At 42.0% G+C, this 22,935-nt stretch overlaps 1 protein-coding gene and 1 long non-coding RNA gene across 8 annotated transcripts in view; one reads left to right on the top strand and one right to left on the bottom strand.

Moving 5' to 3' along the window:
- celf6 (CUGBP Elav-like family member 6) overlaps nucleotides 1-22,935 on the top strand; it is a 481,286-nt gene that overhangs the window by 111,697 nt on the left and 346,654 nt on the right. The gene's annotated exons all lie outside the window — the stretch shown is intronic.
- Nucleotides 128-4,394, bottom strand: LOC133536778 (uncharacterized). The gene is made up of 3 exons (XR_009802543.1): nucleotides 4,220-4,394; nucleotides 404-468; nucleotides 128-335 (listed from the first exon to the last, which is right to left on the bottom strand). It is a non-coding gene; the product is annotated as an uncharacterized LOC133536778 (long non-coding RNA).

Genomic DNA, 22,935 nt, shown 5'->3' with positions numbered 1-22,935 from the left:
TGTGTGTGTGTGTGTGTGTGTGTTTGTGTGTGTTTTTGTGTGTGTGTGTGTGTGTGCGTGTGTGTGTGTGCGTGCGTGCGTGCATGTGACCCTATACCCATTTCATCCAACATTCCCATACCCTGCTTCACGCCATCTCACACATTCCCATCTTCCCCATCGCCTCCCTCACGGTTGAAACTCTGACAGTGACGTGACAGACCTGAAGGCGGCAAGATAAGCGATTGTCTTGCTCGCCAGGAAGTGTCGGTGACACGGGGGAGGGGGCGACCGGACAGGGCACCGAGAGCTGGTTGCCACGGTGATGTGACGGGATAGGCGGACCCTTGACGAGCCTGTAGATTGAAAGCGGTATCATTATTCGGTTGGTGCTGTATCAATCTGGAGGGAGAACAAAAAGCACCTTTCCATGTCTCTGGAGACAGGTGTCATACTTTCCCCGTCAGTCATCAAGTGACACAAGCCAACCTAGGACAAATGGTGTTATTATTCCCAGTGCAACTTCCTACCTATTGTGTTCACCTGAATCCAAGACAGTCAGGAATAGTGAGGTGTACACTAATGGCCAATTGTACCGTGGAGGCCCGGCCCCGGCATAAACATATATAATATAATATAAAATTTAATTTGTATATATATATATATATATATATATATATATATATATATTAGGGGTGTGGGGAAAAATCGATTCGAATACGAATTGAATCGTTTACGTTGTGCGTTTCAGAATCGATTCTATTTTAAATCAATCCAACAAACCACTACACAGCAATACCATAACAATGCAATCCAATTCCAAAACCGGACCTGACCCAGCAACACTCAGAACTGCAACAAACAGAGCAATTGAGAAGAGACACAAACACTACACAGAACAAACCAAAAATGAATATTATCAACAACAGTATCAATATTAGTTATAAGTTCAGCATAGCAGTGATTAAAAAGCCCTCATTGACATCATCATTAGACATTTATAAAAATTTAAAAAAAGTGTCACAGTGGCTTACACTTGCATCACATCTCATGAGCTTGAAAACACACTGTGTCCAATATTTTCACAAAGATAAAATAAGTCATATTTTTGGTTCGTTTAATAGTTAAAACAAATTTACATTATTGCAATCAGTTGATAAAACATTGTCCTTTACAATTAGAAAAGCTTTTTTTTTTCAAATCTACTACTCTGCTAGCATGTCAGCAGACTGGGGTATATCCTGCTGAAATCCTATGTATTGAATGAATACAGAATCGTTTTTTAATCTAAAAAATATCGGTTTTGAATCGAGAATCGAATCGAATCGAAAAAATCGATATATTATCGAATCGTGACCCCAAGAATCAATATTAAATCGAATCGTGGGACACCCAAAGATTCACAGCCCTAATATATATATATATATATATATATATATATATATATATATATATCACAAGACTACTTCATCTCTACAGAACTGTTTCATGAGGGGTTCCCTCAATCTCCTGACGATTGATTTTTCCAACACATACATATATTGCGCTCTACCTCGGTATCGAGCACTATTCTCTGGATAATCTAATTAAGACATATATATATATATATATTTTTTTTTTTATATATATATATATATATATATATATATATATATATATATAGGTCCACAGTATATAAATTCATCCTAAAAAAATGGACAATGAAGGTGACCTCCGCGGCAGAGGCTCCGCCGAACCCCTGAGGGCGACTCACCGAACCCCTAGGGTTCGATTGAACCCAGGTTAAGAACCACTTATATATATATATATATATATATATATATATATATATATATATATATATATATATATATATATATATATATATATATATATATATATACATAAATATATATATATATATACATACACACACACACATTTACAACTAATATACTTTCAGTTGAGTGTCTATAAATTGACAGTATAAACATTCAGTCTCACAAGTGTAAAATAATGTTTACAATTAGAGGAAGGACTCTTGAATTGCACCTCATGACTGAAATCCGATTAAAAATTCAGGAGCTACGATTCGATTAAAAATCGATTATTGATGCGTCTTACATTCATGTAAATTGATGCAATTTTTTCAGTGCCAAGCGGCAGAAGAAGGATGGATAAATAAGCATTGAACACTTGCATCTCGGGATACAACGGTAAACGGTATGATGATAAACCACAGTAAAATTCGCAATTACCAAAAAAACGTAATTTATTAATGTATTTTAGGCAACACTGCTTACTTCCTGGAAACTGAGTCACGGCAGCGCCGGCGAAAGCGTTCTATCGTCGTTTGGCTTTAAAAAACATGGCGGAACACAACTACACAGACTTGGCTATAGAGATTTCCCCTCGGAGTAAACAGAGCCGAGCGCTGAGTTTACTTTCTTTTCCCCTCGCTTGATTTCCATGGAGTCTCGCCTTGCGTTCAAGAGTGCTCTGCTGTTTATAGATGGCGACAGGTGTGGACAATGTTGGAGACGGACTCATTCGTCTCACATTAAATACATGCAGCGAAGGAGAAAACAATTAAATAATTTTCTCAATACAGCGTCCATCAGCTGCTGTGACTGAGCATCAATGAGGTGAGGATACATGCAGCAGGCATGTATCCTCATGGACGTTGCCACAACTTGTTTATAAAGTCTTTAGTTTGTTTACTAGGATGCTCACTTGTCCTCTATTTAACTGCAAACTTAATCAGTGTTCAAATAACATGAATACTACCTATAATGTTTTGTCATCTAATCAACCTGAATGCAGGCTGGGAAGATTGTGTATTAAGTGTGAGACGTATTACTCCTGTTTATTTTTGTTGGCCAAACTTACACTAAACCACATGGTGTTGTTGAAGAAGAACAAAGCTTGTTTATTATAATTTATCTTCATTAATAATAGTAATAACTTAGATTTATATCGCGCTTTTCTAATCACTCAAAGCGCTCCCATAGAAGTGGGACTCAACATTCATTCACACCTGGTGGTGGTAAGCTACATCAGTAGCCACAGCTGCCTTGGGGTCATTAGTAAAACTGCTTTGTGTTTTTTTTTTTTGATATGAAATAGTAACCACCTTGTTTTTACATTGCTTGTGTTTTTTTTTTAATTTGACAAAGTTATTACTTAAAAAACATACTTGTGACATAGCATTTTGTTAATATTTTTTGGTGTATGGTTAATTCCTGTAGAACATATTTCTGCTGAAACTCTTAATAGATCTATCTTGACACAGCATGTACATGTACAGACATGTAAAAGTTCACCCTACGCAGGAAATTCTGGGAGATGTAGTTTACTTTTCAGATTCACAGCTGAACCTTATCGATTGAGGGGTCTGTAACCGGCCACTTTGCGAACCATTTATCAATAACAACCCTACAATTGTCATCATTTTTGCCAATTTATTGTGGGTTTTTTTTCACTTTTTTAATTATGGTATAGCAGTTTTAAATTGGGTTCACTGAAGTAGGAGATATTGAACGCTTTTCCTTTCCCCTTGAACCTACCAACGTATTTTTGTACCTTTTCATGTAAACTTTGGACATTATCTGGAATAAAAAGAAATTAGTGATTTACACTTCCCCTATTTTGGCATGATTGGAAGAAGTTGGCCAGGGTACGGCATGATTGCATGCACACGCTCATGCATGAGTTATAGAATGAATGTAAACTAATTGCACCATGCCAATTCTTAAAGGCCTACTGAAACCCACTACTACCCACCACGCAGTCTGATAGTTTATATATCAATGATGAAATATTAACATTGCGACACATGCCAATACGGCTTTTTTAGTTCACTAAATTACAATTTTTAATTTCACGGGAGTTTAGTCTTGGAAACGTCGTGTAATGATGACGTGTACGCAGGACGTCACGGGTTTTTAGGAAGTATGAATGCTACGCACACACAGAGCTAAAAGTCGTCTGCTTTAACAGCATAATTATACAGTATTTTAGACATCTGTGTTGCTGAATCTTTTGCAATTTGTTAAATTATTCTTGGAGAAGTCACAGTAGAAAGATGGAGTTGGGAAGTTTTAGCCTTTAGCCACACAAACACACGGTGATTCCTTGTTTAATATTCCCGGAGGTGAAACTTTACTATGGATCAGAGCGCGGTCAAGCAGACATGGATCCCAACCGAATGTCAACCAGCAGGTTTCGGTGAGAAAATTGTGGTTAAAAAGTCGCCACTTACCGGATATCAGCTGAGCTTGTGTCGTCCGTACAGCTGCCGTCGACTTCCCTCAGACACTGGCCTCAAGACACCCGTGGACAAACCCCTCCGACTATCAGGTACTATTAAACTCACTAAAACACTAGCAACACAATAGAAAGATAAGGGATTTCCCAGAATTATCCTGGTAAATGTGTCTAAATACATCGGAATACGTCCCAATGCTATCGATTTTTTTTTTTTTTTCTAGTCCGTCGCTATCAATATCCTCAAACACGAATCTTTCATCCTCGCTCAAATTAATGGGTAAATTTTCGTTTTCTCGGTCCGAATAACTGTTTTTGTTGGAGGCTCCCATTAAAATCAATGTGAATATGTGAGGAGCCCCCACACTGGTGATGTCATCGTCTGCGACTTCCGGTAGAGCAGGAAATAGCAAAAGCAGGAAATAGCAAAAGTGGCGAACTTTATCGTCGATTTACTCTACTAAACCCTTTCAGCAAAAATATGGCAATATGGCGAAATTATCAAGTATGACACATAGAATGGACCTGCTCTTCCCGTTTAAATAAGACAATCTCATTTCAGTAGGCCTTTAATAATAACTCACATTTCACAGTAGAATTAAAACAAAGTTTAATACTCAAAATAATCCAAAAGTCAAACCAACAATCCCATGGCCATATTTGTGACAATCGCCACTAACTTGACACAGGATAAATAAATATTAGGGCTGTAAATAATCCACAAAGTGAGGGACAATGTAGTCATACAGCAGAACAGAAGTAAAAGGCAAAAATGCTCAGGTAATGGAAAGAGGAATCATACCAAAGCCTTGCATTATAGAAATGGCAAATTGTGTTACATCCCCATAACTTAATAATCAACAAAGCTTTAAATAATATGTTCAAATCCTAATGCTAACAATACCAATCATAACAATAATGGCAATTATCCAGCGCTACGGTCGGAGGGTGATTATTCGCCATCAGCAGTATACCACCGTACCTGCGGACACATCAGATGAAGTTTATGGGATCTTTATTCCTGATTGCACCCTTGTGAGCTGACAACGGCATAAATCTCGGTGGTGCTTTAAGCAGAAGTATATGCAGCTACGAGGAAAAGTAAAAGCTCAGTAAGGACGTTACGGCGAGAGGAAACATATTTCCTACGTCACTTCAATTTACACGTTATCTCTGGCGAATCGTTTCAGTCCGAAATGCTGAAGAAGCGCTATATGGAAGAGTTTGGATGGCGTTCATGGACGCACATTGCCAGGCACAAAACAGTCAACTTGTAAGAAATCTAAAAGGAATTTAGACATTTATTTTTTGTGGGGAAATCTAGAAAATGGTTATGTTTATAATCAGACCAAGTGAAAAGTATTACACATCTAAATGTCCATCCATCTATCCATATTTTACCGCATATTCCCTTTGGGGTCATGGGGGGCGCTGGAGCTTATCTCAGCTACAATTGGTCAGAAGGCGGTTTACACCCTGGACAAGTCGCCACCTCATCGCAGGGCCAACACAGATAGACAGACAACATTCACACTCACATTCACACACTAGGGCCCATTTAGTGTTGCCAATCAACCTATCCCCAGGTGCATGTGTTTGGAAGTACGAAGAAGCCGGAGTACCGGAAGAGAACCCACGCAGTCACAGGGAGGACATGCAAACTCCACACAGAAAGATCCTGAGCCTGGGATTGAACCCAGGACTACTCAGGACCTTTGTATTGTGAGGCAGACACACTAACCCCTCTTCCACTGTGCTGCATCTAAATGTATGAATTCTAAATGGTGATCACTACCATGGGCTTCACGGTGGAAGAGGGGTTAGTGCGTCTGCCTCACAATACGAAGTTCCTGCAGTCCTGGGTTCAAATCCAGGCTCGGGATCTTTCTGTGTGGAGTTTGCATGTTCTCCCCGTGAAAGCGTGGGTTCCTTCCGGGTACTCCGGCTTCCTCCCACTTCCAAAGACATGCACCTGGGGATAGGTTGATTGGCAACACTAAAATTGGCCCTAGTGTGTGAATGTCAATGTGAATGTTGTCTATCTATCTGTGTTGGCCCTGCGATGAGGTGGCGACTTGTCCAGGGTGTACCCCACCTTCCGCCCGATTGTAGCTGAGATAGGCTACCCCGAAAGGGAATAAGCAGTAGAAAATGGATGGATGGATCACTACCATATAGACTATCATATACAGTAGGAAGGGGATTTACATGGCCCCGTTTGTCGTGGTTAACTTGACACATGAAACGTGACAAATGGGGTCCAGGGATGCACTATTCACTTTAACCGCCAGATGGCCCTTGGAGTGATAAATGAGGAATCCGTACAAGTACAAACGCTCAGGACACTTAGAAAACAGAATTGCACTTCTGTACTTCCAGGTCTAAGCTTCCAGCTGCACCTGTAGTGTGCAAACTCGTCCAAAAGATGGCACCTTAACACAAACAATAAATTGTAACTGGGTTATACTTGTATAGCGCTTTTCTACCTTTTTTTGTTAAGGAACTCAAAGCGCTCTGACACTATTTAAGCGCAAGACACTTCACCCTTGCTCCTGAAGGGTCCTGGTGAGCGCCTTGCGTGGCAGCTCCCGCCATCAGTGTGTGTGTGAATGGGCGAATGTGGAAATACTGTCAAAGCGCTTTGGGCTCCTTAAAAAGGGGTAAAAAAGCGCTATACAAGTACAACCCATTTACCATTATTTCCACATTCACCCATTCACACACTGATGGTGGGAGCTGCCATGTAAGGCGCTAACCAGGACCCATCAGGAGCAAGGGTGAAGTGTCTTGCTCAAGGACACAACGGGCGTGACTAGTTTGGAAGAAGGTGGGGATTAAACCAGGAACCCGCAGGTTGCTGGCAAAGCCACTCTCCCAACCGTGCCACGCCGTCCCCACTCACCATTTAAGTGTTTTTGCATGTGTTTATTGAAAACTAATTGATTTTTTGGCCGCCAGCAGAGAAAAATCCACAAAATAGCCGCACCGTTTTATAAGCTGCAGGGTTCAAAGCGTGGGAAAAAGTAGCAGCCTACAGTCTGGAGTTTATGGTATCTTTTTACACCAAACATGAGACACCATAGAAAGAAAAATAATAACATGCAAGAGTAGACGAATGCTGTAATGCAGTGGTTCTTAACTTGGGTTCGATCGAACCTCAGGGGTTCGGCGGAGCCTCAGCCATCGTGGGGCGGCATAGCTCGGTTGGTAGAGTGGCCGTGCCAGCAACTTGAGGGTTGCAGGTTCGATTCCCGCTTCCGCCATCCTAGTCAATGCCGTTGTGTCCTTGGGCAAGGCACTTTACCCACCTGCTCCCAGTGCCACCCACACTGGTTTAAATGTAACTTAGATATTGGGTTTCACTATGTAAAGCGGTTTGAGTCACTAGAGAAAAGCGCTATATAAATATAATTCACTTCACTTCACTAAATAAAAACTTATCCCTATCGACGTATTATGGATATCCCCAAACAATGTTCCCTCTAATTTTCCATATGCGAGAGCAAAAGTAAAAACTCCTTGAGCATTCAGTGGAGCACATGTGAGCAACGTCAGACGTACACACACCAGCAGCACACCTGTCCCAAACATGACTAAATAAGTGAAATGTTTTATTATTATAATCAAATGACAGCAGTCATTTCCACGAGGTGGGGTTCCTGCTTTGGAAATAATTTGTACCCCTTTCAGATATCGCATTTACTTGCCACTAAAACATTCACATGTTGCACAATGAGATGTAAACATGGGATCATGTGTACATTCCTGTAACTTTCTGTTTGTAATAAATATCTTAAGTTGTATTTCTTTAATACAATAACATAATTTCATGATTAATATTTATAAATTAAGATTAAATTGAGAAAAAAACATTTTTAAAAAAGGTTCGGTGAATGCGCATTTGAAACTGGTGGGGTTCGGTACCTCCAACAAGGTTAAAGGGGAACATTATCACAATTTCAGAAGAGTTAAAAACATAAAAAATCAGTTCCCAGTGGCTTGTTTTATTTCTCGAAGTTTTTTTCAAAATTTTACAAATCCCGGAGTATCCCTAAAAAAAGTTTTGAAGTTCTTGATTTTCGCTATTTGCGATACGACTGTCCATTTCCCTGTGACGTCATACAGTGCTGCCAATACAAACAACATGGCGGTTACCACAGCAAGATATAGCGACATTAGCTCGGATTCAGACTCTGATTTCAGCGGCTTAAGCGATTCAACACATTACGCATGTATTGAAACAGATGGTCGGAGTATGGAGGCAGATAGCGAAAACGAAATTGAAGAAGAAATTGAAGCTATTGAGCGAATAGCTATTGACGCTATCGGGCCATAGCATGGGTGTACCTAATGAAGTGGCCCATAGCATGCCTGCCTTATTAGCATCGCCGGTAAAATGTGCAGACCAAACGATCAGGACTTTCGCATCTTGTGACACTGGAGCAACTTAAATCCGTCGATTGGTAAGTGTTTGTTTCGCATTAAATGTGGGTATCTAGTTTCAAATGTACATACAGCTAGCGCAAATAACATGTTAGCATCGATTAGCTTAGCATGTTGGCATCGATTAGCTGGCAGTCACGCCACAACCAAATATGTCTGATTAGCACATAAGTTAACAACATCAACAAAACTCACCTTTGTAATTTCATTGACTTAATCGTTGCAAATGCATCTGCAGGTTATCCATACATCTCTGTGCCATGTCTGTCTTAGCATCGCCGGTCAAATGTACAGACACTCCGGCACATTCAATGGGGGTCTGGTGGCAGATTTCTTGCCAGTGGTGCAACTTGAATCCCTCCCTGTTAGTGTTGTTACACCCTCCGACAACACACCGACGAGGCATGATGTCTCCAAGGTTCCAAAAAATAGTCGAAAAAACAGAAAACAACAGAGCTGAGACCCGGTGTTTGTAATGTGAAAATGAAAATGGCGGGTGTATTACCTCGGTGAGGTCACGATCTGACGTCATCGCTAAAAGACCGATAAACAGAAAGGCGTTTAATTTGCCAAAATTCACCCATTTAGTGTTCGGAAATCGGTTAAAAAAATACATGGTCTTTTTTCTGCAACATCAAGGTATATATTGACGCTTGCATAGGTTTGGTGATAATGTTCCCCTTTAAGAACCACTGCTGTAATGAAAGAAAACGGAAAACAAATATTGTGGGCGTGATATTTGAAGTGTTCATCTCGAAAAGTTAACCAGATCCGGCAGATGTGATGCTGCCCTAGGTTAAAGTCCTGACAAATTATTTGGGCTCCTCTCTCAATTTGTCAGTTTCTGAGCGGTGAGAGGTTTGTTGTTTCCCACCGCCTAATGAGGAAGGTGACCAAGCTAAATAACGCGGACCTCTCGCCTCAGTCACGCATCGCAGCGCCGTTTCCTTCCACGAGACAGAGCCATAACGATGACTTAAGCCTCCCTGCCCGCTCCGGCATCTGCGCTCTGGCCTTGCTGCAGTACATCATGAGCCCGTCACCGCTCCCTCGCCAGCCTGTTACGCCTTTCCTAATCCAGCCTGCCGAGACACGGCGCTTTCTCGACCCTCCGGCCATATGTTCACCTAAAAGATCAACCTGGCCGGGGACGAGGGCTTGGAGGCGCAGTCTGGGGCTTTCTGAGGTGGCATGGAGTTCCTCATGCACTTTATTGTGACACTCCGGTCTAAAAGTGAGCGAAGTAAAGACAGTCGCCGTAAATTTCCATAACGACGTCAACTGGTATGGCTCTCCTGAGTCAAGTGCGAGCAGCCGGACTAACTAATCACCATCCTCGAGATATGGAGATGCCTGACATTATGGATCCCACATGCTGGCACATCAGGGCGCCAAATAATATGGATCAATCCCGTGGAGTTCAGCTGGAAGCAAGGACTATGGTGGGCTATGCCCTTTCTATGGCCTCTAATCTGCTATCCAAGGGAGGGGCTTAGCCTCAGGGGCGGTGAATAGCAACCCGGTAAGGTTGGATCATGGTTCATATGATCATAACATTCAGTGACAGGTCCAACCACCGTTTTTACGGGCAACAAATCCCTCAAACGTCTAATGGCGGAACACAGCGACACTGTAAAGTTTTTCTCCAGCAAAACACAAGAGTTTCTCTTTTATGTGCATCGTAAATAGTGAAAAACTGCTAAAAAGAGGCGGATAAAAATGCAGATTTATAGTATTGCTCGGATTTACGTACATGCAACACATCCGGCTCGCGTCTGCCTCTTTAAATATGTGTGGTGGTCAACTCAGCATCCAAATGAGTACTAAGCAACATTTAGCCTTTCTCGAAGAAAATTGTGGTCTACGAACCGTTCAAATCGTAAAAAGGATACACGCTTTTTTTAGAGTTCCTTGAGAGGCGATCAAGAAGGGCGGAACTTAAAGTAACACTGGTAGTCACACACACATGCACTAGGTGTGGTGAAATTACCCTCTGCATTTGACCTATCCCCTTGTTACACCCCCTGGGAAGTGAGTAGAGCAGTGAGCAGCAGTGGTGGTCGCGCTCGGGAATCATTTTGGCGATTTAACCCCCAATTCCAACCATTGATGCAAAGTGCCAAGCGGGGAGGTAATGAGCGCCATTTTTATAGTCTTTGGTACGACTCAGCCGGGGTTTGAACTCACGACCTACCGATCTCTGGGCGGAAACTCTAACCACAAGCCCACTGCGCAGGAAGAGAGCAAAATTTCACAAAATACGAGGAGAAAAGTGGCAGGCACTCGAAGAACGTGCGAGAGTGTAGTGATGGCTTTGTTAAAGGTTTGTCTGATGTACTTTTAACATTTACTATTTCCCATTTAATTACGTTTGTATAATCTTGATATGATTTTTATTTTATCTTGTTTTGGAGTTCTTCAAACACATTTTTTGCTACAAGTGATTCGTAAATCACTAACTCGGCGAGACTAAATAAAATAAAACAAAAGTGAAAAAAAACTAAAAGAGTTACAATAGGAAGTGGAGTCATATGGCCCTATTCGTCGTGATATACCTGACACATGAAACATGACAAATTGTGGAATGTCCTATACACTGTTACATATACTGTTATATTGAACAGGGTAATTGGATTTGTCATATATTGTATCTATTATATAAAAATATAATATAATATAATATATCAGTATATATTATATACTGTATATTTTAGGGGCCACCAACCTTTTTGAAACCAAGAGCTACTTCTTGGGTACTGATTAATGTGAAGGGCTACCAGTTTGATACACCATCCATCCATCCATCCATCATCTTCCGCTTATCCGAGGTCGGGTCGCGGGGGCAGCAGCCTAAGCAGGGAAGCCCAGACTTCCCTCTCCCCAGCCACTTCGTCTAGCTCTTCCCGGGGGATCCCGAGGCGTTCCCAGGCCAGCCGGGAGACATAGTCTTCCCAACGTGTCCTGGGTCTTCCCCGAGGCCTCCTACCGGTTGCACGTGCCCTAAACACCTCCCTCGGGAGGCGTTCGGGTGGCATCCTGACCAGATGCCCGAACCACCTCATCTGGCTCCTCTCCATGTGGAGGAGCAGCGGCTTTACTTTGAGTTCCTCCCGGATGGCAGAGCTTCTCACCCTATCTCTAAGGGAGAGCCCCGCCACACGGCGGAGGAAACTCGTTTCGGCCGCTTGTACCCGTGATCTTATCCTTTCGGTCATGACCCAAAGCTCATGACCATAGGTGAGGATGGGAACGTAGATCGACCGGTAAATTGAGAGCTTTGCCTTCCGGCTCAGCTCCTTCTTCACCACAACAGATCGGTACAACGTCCGCATTACTGAAGACGCCGCACCGATCCGCCTGTCGATCTCACAATCCACTCTTCCCCCACTCGTGAACAAGACTCCTAGGTACTTGAACTCCTCCACTTGGGGCAGGGTCTCCTCCCCAACCCGGAGATGGCACTCCACCCTTTTCCGGGAGAGAACCATGGACTCGGATTTGGAGGTGCTGATTCTCATTCCGGCCGCTTCACACTCGGCTGCGAACCGATCCAGTGAGAGCTGAAGATCCCGGCCAGATGAAGCCAACAGGACCACATCGTCTGCAAAAAGCAGAGACCTAATCCCGCGGCCACCAAACCGGAACCCCTCAATGCCTTGACTGCGCCTAGAAATTCTGTCCATAAAAGTTATGAACAGAATCGGTGACAAAGGGCAACCTTGGCGGAGTCCAACCCTCACTGGAAACGTGTCCGACTTACTGCCAGCAATGCGGACCAAGCTCTGACACTGATCGTACAGGGATCGGACTGCCATAATAAGACAGTCCGATACCCCATACTCTCTGAGCACTCCCCACAGGACTTCCCGAGGGACACGGTCGAATGCCTTCTCCAAGTCCACAAAGCACATGTAGACTGGTTGGGCAAACTCCCATGCACCCTCAAGAACCCTGCCGAGAGTATAGAGCTGGTCCACAGTTCCACGGCCAGGACGAAAACCACACTGTTCCTCCTGAATCCGAGGTTCAACTATCCGGCGTAGCCTCCTCTCCAGTACACCTGAATAAACCTTACCGGGAAGGCTGAGGAGTGTTTGTTCATCCATCCATCCATCCATTTTCTACCGCTTGTCCCTTACGGGGTCGCGGGGGGCGCTGGCGCCTATCTCAGCTTCAATCGGGCGGAAGGCGGGGTACACCCTGGACAAGTCGCCACCTCATCGCAGGGCCGACACAGATAGACAGACAACATTCACACTCACATTCACACACTAGGTCAATTTACCTTTAATAAATAAATCTATACATATAAAAAAAATTGGTATTTCTGTCTGTCATTCCGTCGTACATTTTTTTTCCTTTTACGGAAGGTTTTTTTTTTTGTAGAGAATAAATGATGAAAAAAACACTTAATTGAACGATTTAAAAGAGAAGAAAACACGAAAAAAATTAAAATTAAATTTTGAAAAATAGTTTATCTTCAATTTCGACTCTTTAAAATTCAAAATTCAACCAAAAAAAAATGAAGAGAAAAACTAACTAATTGGAATCTATTTGAAAAAATTTAAAAAAGAATATATGGAACATCATTAGTATTTTTTCCTGATTAAGATTAATTTTAGAATTAAGATGACATGTTTTAAATAGGTTAAAATCCAATCTGCACTTTGTTAGAATATATAAAAAATTGGATCAAGCTATATTTCTAACAAAGACAAATCATGATTTCTTCTAGATTTTCCAGAACAATAATTTTTTAAGAAATTCAAAAGACTTTCAAATAGGATTTAAATTTGATTCTACAGATTTTCTAGATTTGCCAGAATATTTTTTTTGAATTTTAATCAAAATAAGTTTGAATAAATATTTCACAAATATTCTTCGTCGAAAAAACAGAAGCTAAAATGAAGAATTAAATTAAAATGTATTCATTATTCTTTACAATAAAGAAAAAAAAAATACTTGAACATTGATTTAAATTGTCAGGAAAGAAGAGAAAGGAATTTAAAAGTTAAAAAGGTATATATGTTTAAAAAAGCTAAAATCATTTTTAAGGTTGTATTTTTTCTCTAAAATTGTCTTTCTGAAAGTTATAAGAAGCAAAGTAAAAAAATAAATGAATTAATTTAAACAAGTGAAGACCAAGTCTTTAAAATATTTTCTTGGATTTTCACATTCTATTTGAGTTTTGTCTCTCTTAGAATCAAAAATGTTGAGCAAAGCGAGACCAGCTTGCTAGTAAATAAATACAATTGACAAAATAGAGGCAGCTCACTGGTAAGTGCTGCTATTTGAGCTATTTTTAGAACAGGCCAGCGGGTGACTCATCTGATCCTTAAGGGCAACCTGGTGCCCGCAGGCACCGCGTTGGTGACCCCTGTTGTATATGATTTGTAAACCTTACATATGTTATATTTTATTTTGCAACTATGGTACATTTTTGGTCTACTTTACACCTTTTGTTTTCACGCTCTTGTTGTGCCCTTGTGTACATTATGCTTTCCATCCTTTGGAACTGAGCTACTGTGTGGAACAATTTCCCAGGTGGATTAATAAAGTTTGTCTCAGTCTAAGTCCAAAGGTTAGTTTTGTTGTCAAAACCTATTAACCGTTAATGTGTAGCGGCCAAGCGTGCACGCAAAAAGAGGGCAGATCGATCCATATATGCATAGTGTCGACACCAAGGGTGATATTAGTATATAACTGATACTAAAGTGATAAAAAAAAAAAAAATTAAGAGTTATAAAGTCATGGAATAAATCCCTGGACACAAAAAACTAATAATTTAAATGAGCACTAGACGGTACTGGTAATGTATTTGACCTTTTTTGCCCAAAAACAATTGCATGTAGTAAAAGAGAATAAGGAACTAGTTGAAATTTCGTGTTGATATTGTTTCACAGTCCCTACAGCAGTGGTTCTCAAATGGGGGTACGTGTACCCCTGGGGATACTTGAAGGTATGCCAAGGGGTACCTAACATTTTTTTTTTTAAACATCCTAAAAAAAGCAACAATTCAAAAAACCTTTATAAATATATTTATTAAATAAAAATCACTGAAAAAAGGTTTAGGACCACTTGTCTACAGCACCGACCATAAACATATTAAAAAATACAGTTATTGCATGCGGTCGGTATCGTCTGCTCTCACTCTTGGTTGGTCGGTATCGGCATAAAACCCTGTTCCTCACACACAGTAATCAGTCTGCTCTCGTTGTCGTCTCACCTGCCGGAATCCTTCACACGGAGAAATCCTACCTTCTTCTTCTCTCTCTCTGTCATTATCATCATCTCGCTGCCATTCAGCTCCCTACTTTCAAGCTCCATTTTTATCCGCTCATCAAGTTACATTGAGAGGGACAAAAAAAAAGTCTTCAAATGATTACTGTACTTGCACTCAAAAGCGTGTGTGTGTGTGTGTGTGTGTGTGTGTGTGTGTGTGTAAGGGGGGGAAGACATGTGAACATTTGAAAGATTGAAAGGTCAGGATGGTAAATTGCCTCTCAGTACATGAGTCTGACTAGTCCTTTGACTATAATGTGAGGGATTAATCCATCCTTCTGCCCTTTGTGCTCACAATGAACAATGGCTGGTGTAATTTGCCTTTTTTTTTTTTTTTTAAACATTCCGGGAATGTTTTCGCCACACTCGTTTTAGTGATCTTTGACAAGCAACTTTGTGAAAACCTAAAACAAAAATGAGTTTTTGATTATCTTTAAAGGCCTACTGAAACCCACTACTACCGACCACGCGGTCTGATAGTTTATATATCAATGATGAAATATTAACATTGCAACACATGCCAATACGGCCTTTTTAGTTTACTAAATTGCAATTTTAAATTTCCCGCAAAGTTTCTTGTTGAAAACGTCACGGAATGATGACGCGTGACGTCTCGAGTTGGAGGGGACATATCAAGGGACCACTAGCAGCTAAAAGTCGTCTCTTTTCATCGCGCAATTACACAGTGTTTTGGACATCTGTGTTGCTGAATCTTTCGCAAATTTTTCAATAAAAAATGGCGAAGTCAAAGTAGAAAGATGGAGGTGGGAAGCTTTTAGCCTTTAGCCACACAAACACACGGTGTTTCCTTGTTTAAAATTCCCGGAGGTGAAACTTTACTATCGATCAGAGCGGTCAAGCGAACATGGATCCCGACCGCTTACCAACCGGCAGGTTTCGGTGAGAAAATTGTGGTATAAAGTCGCCTCTTACCGGAGATCAGCGGAACTTCTGTCGTGCTGCTGCTGCCGTGACTAATTCCCTAGGAGACTGGCCTCAAGACACCCGTGGACACACCCCTCCGACTATCAGGTACTATTTAATCTCACTAAAACACTAGCAACACAATAGAAAGATAAGGGATTTCCCAGAATTATCCTAGTAAATGTGTCTAAAAACATCTGAATCGGTCACAATGCAATCGCCTTTTTTTTTTTTACTTTATTTTTTTTTTTTTTTTTTAATTATTTTTCTAGTCCTTCGCTATCAATATCCTCAGCCATGAATCTTTCATCCTCGCTCAAATTAATGGGGAAATTGTCGTTTTCTCGGTCCAAATAGCTCTTTTTCTTGGAGGCTCCCATTATAGACAATGTGAGGACGTGAGGAGCCCTCACACCGGTGACGTCATCGTCTGCTACTTCCGGTAAAGGCAAGGCTTTTTAATTAGCGACCAAAAGTTGCAAACTTTATCGTCGATGTTGTCTACTAAATCCTTTCAGCAAAAATATGGCAATATCGCGAAATGATCAAGTATGACACATAGAATGGACCTGCTATATTTAAATAAGAAAATCTAATTTCAGTAGGCCTTTAAGGGGTTTAGATTAGTAATAAGAACTCAGTGGACACTTGATTAGGCACACATGCATACTCAAATGAGTATGAGTATGAAACAATTTAAAATGGAAAATCATGCTCCGTGGGTTTATTACTTCCCTCTAGTACAGGCCTGGGCAATTATTTTGCTTCAGGGGCCACATTTCGAGAAAAAAGGTGTCTGGGGGCTGGTATGTCTATTTTTAGGAACGCTATAAGAAATCATCACAATAATGTCTGAGTGCTAAAAACGTGTATCAAACTGCCTTAAAAAAACAGAATGGATTTGTTTTTGTTTTTTTACTGAATGCGGTACCCAGAAAGAATGTACATGAAAATAAAGAATGCGCGATTTACAATATTTACTATGAACGATAAAACACTGAATATTGAGAACGATCAACATATTTTACAATCAAGCGAAGCGCAACAAACACAGTGAAATAGGTAATGGGTAAAAATTGAGCCCACCTACAATCTGATGTATCTGATATATATCACTGAGCTTTAGAACTTTGTCTGTCCCTGACACCAGCATTTCAGGCTGGCCGCTCTGGAAAGACTCTGTGGAAACGTTCCCCACCCACACAGCTCGGTGCCGCGTCTGAGCTGCTGTGACTTAGATTACCATAGTAACTAATGAGATGACCATATTAACTAAATAGATTACCATAGTAACTAGTATATCTTGCAAAAGTGCAGATTCCAACCAATGTATAGTCGTACTTGCCAACCTTGAGACCTCCGATTTCGGGAGGTGGGGGAGGGCGTGGTCGTGGGTGGGGCGGGGGCGTGGTTAAGCGGGGAGGGGTATATTTACAGCTGTTGTGTGCGCAGTTTTGCACTGCACTTTCTAAAAGCCGTAGATGTTATCGTCACATATGCATGATTGATTGATTGATTGAAACTTTTATCAGTAGATTGCACAGTACAGTACATATTCCGTACAAATGACCACTAAATGGTAACACTGCAATAAGTTTTTCAAATTGTTTAAGTCGGAGTCCACCTTAATCAATTCATTGTACAAATATATACTATCAGCATAATACAGTCATCACACAAGTTAATCATTATAGTATATACATTGAATTATTTACAATCCGGGGGGTGGGATGAGAAGCTTTGGTTGATATCAGTACTTCAGTCATCAACATTTGCATCAACAGAGAAATAGACATTGAAACCGTGTAGGTCTGACTTAGTAGGATATGTACAGCCAGCAGAGAACATAGTGAGTTCAGATAGCATAAGAACAAGTTTATACATTAGAAATACATTTGATTATTTAATTAGGTTATTTACATTCTGGGGAGATGGGATGTGAATGGAGGAGGAGTAGTAAAGTGTTGAAGTTGCCTGGAGGTGTTGTGGTGCATATACAGTAGATGGCAGTATTGTCATGTTTAGAGTGTCACATGCTGTTTACGGCAGACGAACTGCCTTACGGTAGACGTAAACGTGACTGCTGTTGTTGTGTGTTGTTACTGCGCTAGGAGGAAGTTAATGAAACTGCCTAACAATAAACCCACATAAGAGACCAAGAACTCGCCCTCGATCATTCTACAGTTATAACGTCGTTGGGCAGACACACTGTTTATAAAGTGGGAAAGCGGACGCGAAAAACAGGCTGTCTCTTGAAATTCAGGCGGAGCTGGAGGCGCCTGATTTTTGGGAGATTTTCGGGAGAAAATTTGTCCCGGGAAGTTTTTGGGAGAGGCGCTGAATTTCGGGAGTCTCCCGGAAAATCTGGAAGGGTTGGCAAGTATGTCTACAGTTCAAGACTTATGGACATTTGAAAAAAATCACTGCACATCATAATGCCGGCTAAAATTTCCATCCTAAAGATTTACAAAAAATATTTGGGAATGTCCGGCGGGCCAGATTGAAAAGCTTAACGGGCCGCATGCAGTGAGTGTCTTGTGTCTGAGGGATGCTTTTTGTTTTTCTTCCTCTTTTATTCCTCTCAATACCTTATTTAGGCTTCGAGGGTTTCGTTTCCATATAATTGAATCGCGGCCCTCCCCCTACAGTGAGGCGGGATTCGGTTGAGCTGAAAGTCCTCATCAGCCACTGTTACCTCGGCCCCGATTCGGTTGCAGTAGTTATTGCGGAGGCACAGCAGCCTGCCAAGCCCCCCCAAGTCTAGGCGGACGCCCTCCCCCTAATTACTGGGTTTATTGGAAATTAAAGATACACCGGCTAATGAAACGCGGCAACCATTAATGTCGATGGAATGTCATTAATTCCGACCCGGCTCCCATGCATCTCTGGTGCAAGGTGAGGAAAGGAGAGCAAAATAATGAACGTTACGTTTAGATTTTTCCGGAAAAAGTCCGCTCTTTTTTTGACACATGGGGGAGGACGTGCTTAAAAGAAGGTACTACCGAGTGGAGGCATCTGTGTAGCATACGGCGTGGAGCCCATTGGTGCCCTGGCAACCCCTCCCCCACCGCTCCTCCTCCCCCCAGGCAACATATAGGCCGGGGTGCCTATATCATAAACAGCCCCGGTCTCAGGAGATCGTGCAATCCGTCACCGAGCTGCTGATAAATGTTTACTGTCTGTTCGGGCGGCAGTGACGCGCTACACTGCACTAACACGAGCTCATTCATTGTTGGCAAAGTATATGCATACTTATTCGCTCAATATGTAGTAGACCAGTGTTTATCAACCTTTTTTGAGCCTAGGCACATTTTTTGGCGTTGAAAAACTCCGGAGGCACACCACCTGCAGAAATCATTAAAAAACAAAACTCGGTTGACAGTAAAAAGTCATTGAGGCAATTGTTGGATATGAATTTAAACCGGGCAGCACGGTGGGCGAGGGGTTAGTGCGTCTGCCTCACAATACGAAGGTCCTGAGTAGTCCTGGGTTCAATCCCGGGCTCGGGATCTCTTTGTGTGGAGTTTGCATGTTCTCCCCGTGACTACAGGGGTTCCCTCCGGGTTTTCCGGTTTCCTCCCACCTCCAAAGACATGCACCTGGGGATAGGTTGATTGGCAACACAAAATTGGCCCTAGTGTGTGAATGTGAGTGTGAATGTTGTCTGTCTATCTGTGTTGGCCGTGCGATGAGATGGCGACTTGTCCTGGGTGTACCCTGCCTTCTGCCCGATTGTAGCTGAGATAGGCACCAGCGCCCCTCGCGACCCCAAAGGGAATGAGCGGTAGACAATGGATGGATGGATGGACTTTAAACCATAACCAACCATGCATCACTATAGCTCTTGTCTCAAAGTAGGTGTACTGTCGTGACTTATTTAAAGGTTTTTGCTGTTTTCCGGTGTGTAGTGTTTCAGTTGTCGTCTGTAACATATAACAATATTTCCCACATTTATTTTGTTTTAGGCAATCAAGAATATTTAAGTTGTTTTTTTCCTTCTTAGCGGGGACATTGTTGATTGTCATGTTATGTTTGGACGTACATTACGGACGCCGTCTTTGCTCCACGGTAAGTCTTTGCTGTCGTCCAGCATTCAGTTTTTGTTCTCTTTGCAGCCAGTTTGCAGCCGGATTGTTGTCTATTTGTGGTGGCCCTGCGATGAGGTGGCGACTTGTCCTGGGTGTACCTTGCCTTCGGCCCGATTGTAGGTGAGATAGGCACCAGCGCCCCCCGCGACCCCAAAGGGAATGAGCAGTAGGAAATGGATGGATGGATGGACTTTAAACCATAACCAACCATGCATCACTATAGCTCTTGTCTCAAAGTAGGTGTACTGTCGTGAGTTATTTTGAGTTTTTTGCTGTTTTCCGGAGTGCAGTAGTGTTTTAGTTCTCGTCTGTAGCATATAACAATATTTCCCGCATCTACTTTGTTTTAGCAATCAAGAATAGTTCAGTTGTTTTTTATCCTTCTTTGTGGGGACATTGTTGATTGTCATGTTATGTTTGGACGTACATTGCGGACGGCGTCTTTGCTCCACAGTAAGTCTTTGCTGTCGTCCAGCATTCTGTTTTTGTTCTCTCTGCAGCCAGTTCAGTTTTATTTTTGTTCTACATAGCCTTCCATAAGCTTATATGCCTTTTCTTAGCGTCACTCACTTTTTGTCTATTTTTGGTTTAAGCATTAGACGACTTTTTACCTTCAGGCTGCCTCCCGCTGTTTCCGACATCGACAAAGCAATTAGCTACCGACTGCCCCCTATTGATATGGAAGAGTATTACACGGTTACTCTGCCGAGCTCTAGACAGCACCGACACTCAACCATGAATTGATTAACGTGGACCCCGACTTAAACAAGTTGAAAACTTATTCGGGTGTTACCATTTAGTGGTCAATTGTACGGAATCTGTACTGTACTGTGCAATCTACTAATAAAAGTATCAATCAATCAATCAATCAATCAACAACAACACATATTTTGCAGACTATAATTGCTGGTTGGCAAAAAATATTTTTAACCCACATTGGACTTATGTACCTTTTAGCATTAATGGTGCCTTCACATATGTGTAAGATACCCATGCCTTGGGCACTAATACACCCCCATACCATCACAGATGCTGCCTTTTGAACTTTGCGCCTATAACAATATGGATGGTTCTTTTTCTTTTTGTTCCCGAGGACACAAATGTCCATAGTTTCCAAAAACAATTTGAAATGTGGACTCATCAGACCACAGAACACTTTTCCACTTTGCATTAGTCCATCTTAGATGATCTCGGGCCCAGAGAAGCTGGCGGCGTTTCTGGATGTTGTTGATAAATGGCTTTCGCTTTGCATAGTAAAGCTTCAACTTGCACTTACAGATGTAGCGACAAACTTTATTTAATGACAGTGGTTTTCTGAAGTCTTCCTGAGTCCATGTGGTGATATCCTTTAGAGATTGATGTTGGTTTTGGATACAATGCCGTCTGAGGGATCGAAGGTCACGGTCATTCAATGTTGGTTTCCGGCCATGCCGCTTACGTGGAGTGATTTCTCCAGATTCTCTGAACCTTTTGATGATATTATGGACCGTAAATGTGGGACGGCGTGGCGCAGTGGAAGAGTGGCCGTGCGCAACCCGAGGGTCCCTGGTTCAATCCCCACCTAGTACCAACCTCGTAGCGTCCGTTGTGTCCTGAGCAAGACACTTCACCCTTGCTCCTGATGGGTGCTGGTTAGCGCCTTGCATGGCAGCTCCCTCCATCAGTGTGTGAATGTGTGTGTGAATGGGTAAATGTGGAAGTAGTGTCAAAGCGCTTTGAGTACCTTGAAGGTAGAAAAGCGCTATACAAGTACAACCCGTTTATTTATTTATTTATAAATAGGTGAAAATTATATAATCTCCCACGGCACACCAGACAGTGGTTAAAAAACACTGTAGTAGACAATATAACAACTATATTTTTTTACTTGAATAATGTAGGGTAAAATCTGTCTTTGACCACCTGGTCATTTATGAACAATTATGTACAACCCCGCAGCAACAGAACCAATGTTGTATTCCTGGTGAGGCTCGAACTGCTCAATCAGCATCAATATCGCTGGCAAGTTCGTTTTTAACAACCGTCCGGTGGATTTTCTCATGCATCCATGTTTTATTTGATCACAACTGGACTGTTCAGTTTGTTTTAGAAGACATGTAGCATCTCATCCCAGCAGACTTCATGGTCAGATCTAGTCTGGATGCTTGGTGCCAAAACCCAAACTATTTATACTCTTCGGGAAGGCCACATACACAGAAAAAAATGTTTTCCCTCCATGTGGTGCAAAACAGCTCTTAAGATGCAAAGGAACGACACCTCTGCCAACACGGGAGAAGTTGAATAACAACTAACAAATCAAATAAATAACAACTAACCAATCAAATAAAAGGACATTGGCATTTGTTGGTTTCAGATGACGTTGATACAACTGAATGGGATGCTAATCAATCAATCAATCAATCAATCAATCAATCAATCAATCCATGTTTAATTATATAGCCCTAAATCACAAGTGTCTCATAGGGCTGCACAAGCCACAACAACATCCTTGGTTCAGAGCCCACATAAGGGCAAGGAAAAACTCACAACCCAGTGGGAAGTCAATGCGAATGACTATGAGAAACCTTGGAGAGGACCGAAGATGTGGGTGACCCCCACGGGCACACAATTCTAGGGGGGAATCGATGCAATGGACGTCGAGTGGGTTTAACATAATATTGTGAAAGTCCAGTTCATAGTGGATCTAGCATAATAGTGAGAGTCCAGTCCATGGCGGGGCCAGCAGGAGGCCATCCCGAGCGGGGACGGGTCAGCAGCACAGAAATGTCCTCAACCGATGCACAGGCGAGCGTTCCACCCCTGGGTCCGGACTCTGACAGCCAGCACTTCATCCATGGCCACCGGATCTGTGCCCCCCACCCGTCCACAAGGGAGTGGCGGGCAGAGGAGAAAATAAAATAAACGGCAGATCAACTGGTCTAAAAAGGGGGTCAATTTAAAGGCTCAAGAATAAAAAAGTTTTAAGATGGGACTT

Source organism: Nerophis ophidion, linkage group LG02 (genome assembly GCF_033978795.1).
Source record: "Nerophis ophidion isolate RoL-2023_Sa linkage group LG02, RoL_Noph_v1.0, whole genome shotgun sequence".
Taxonomy (NCBI): Eukaryota; Metazoa; Chordata; class Actinopteri; order Syngnathiformes; family Syngnathidae; genus Nerophis; species Nerophis ophidion.
Note: the sequence above shows the minus strand (reverse complement) of the source record. Positions and strands in the feature narration are given on the sequence as shown.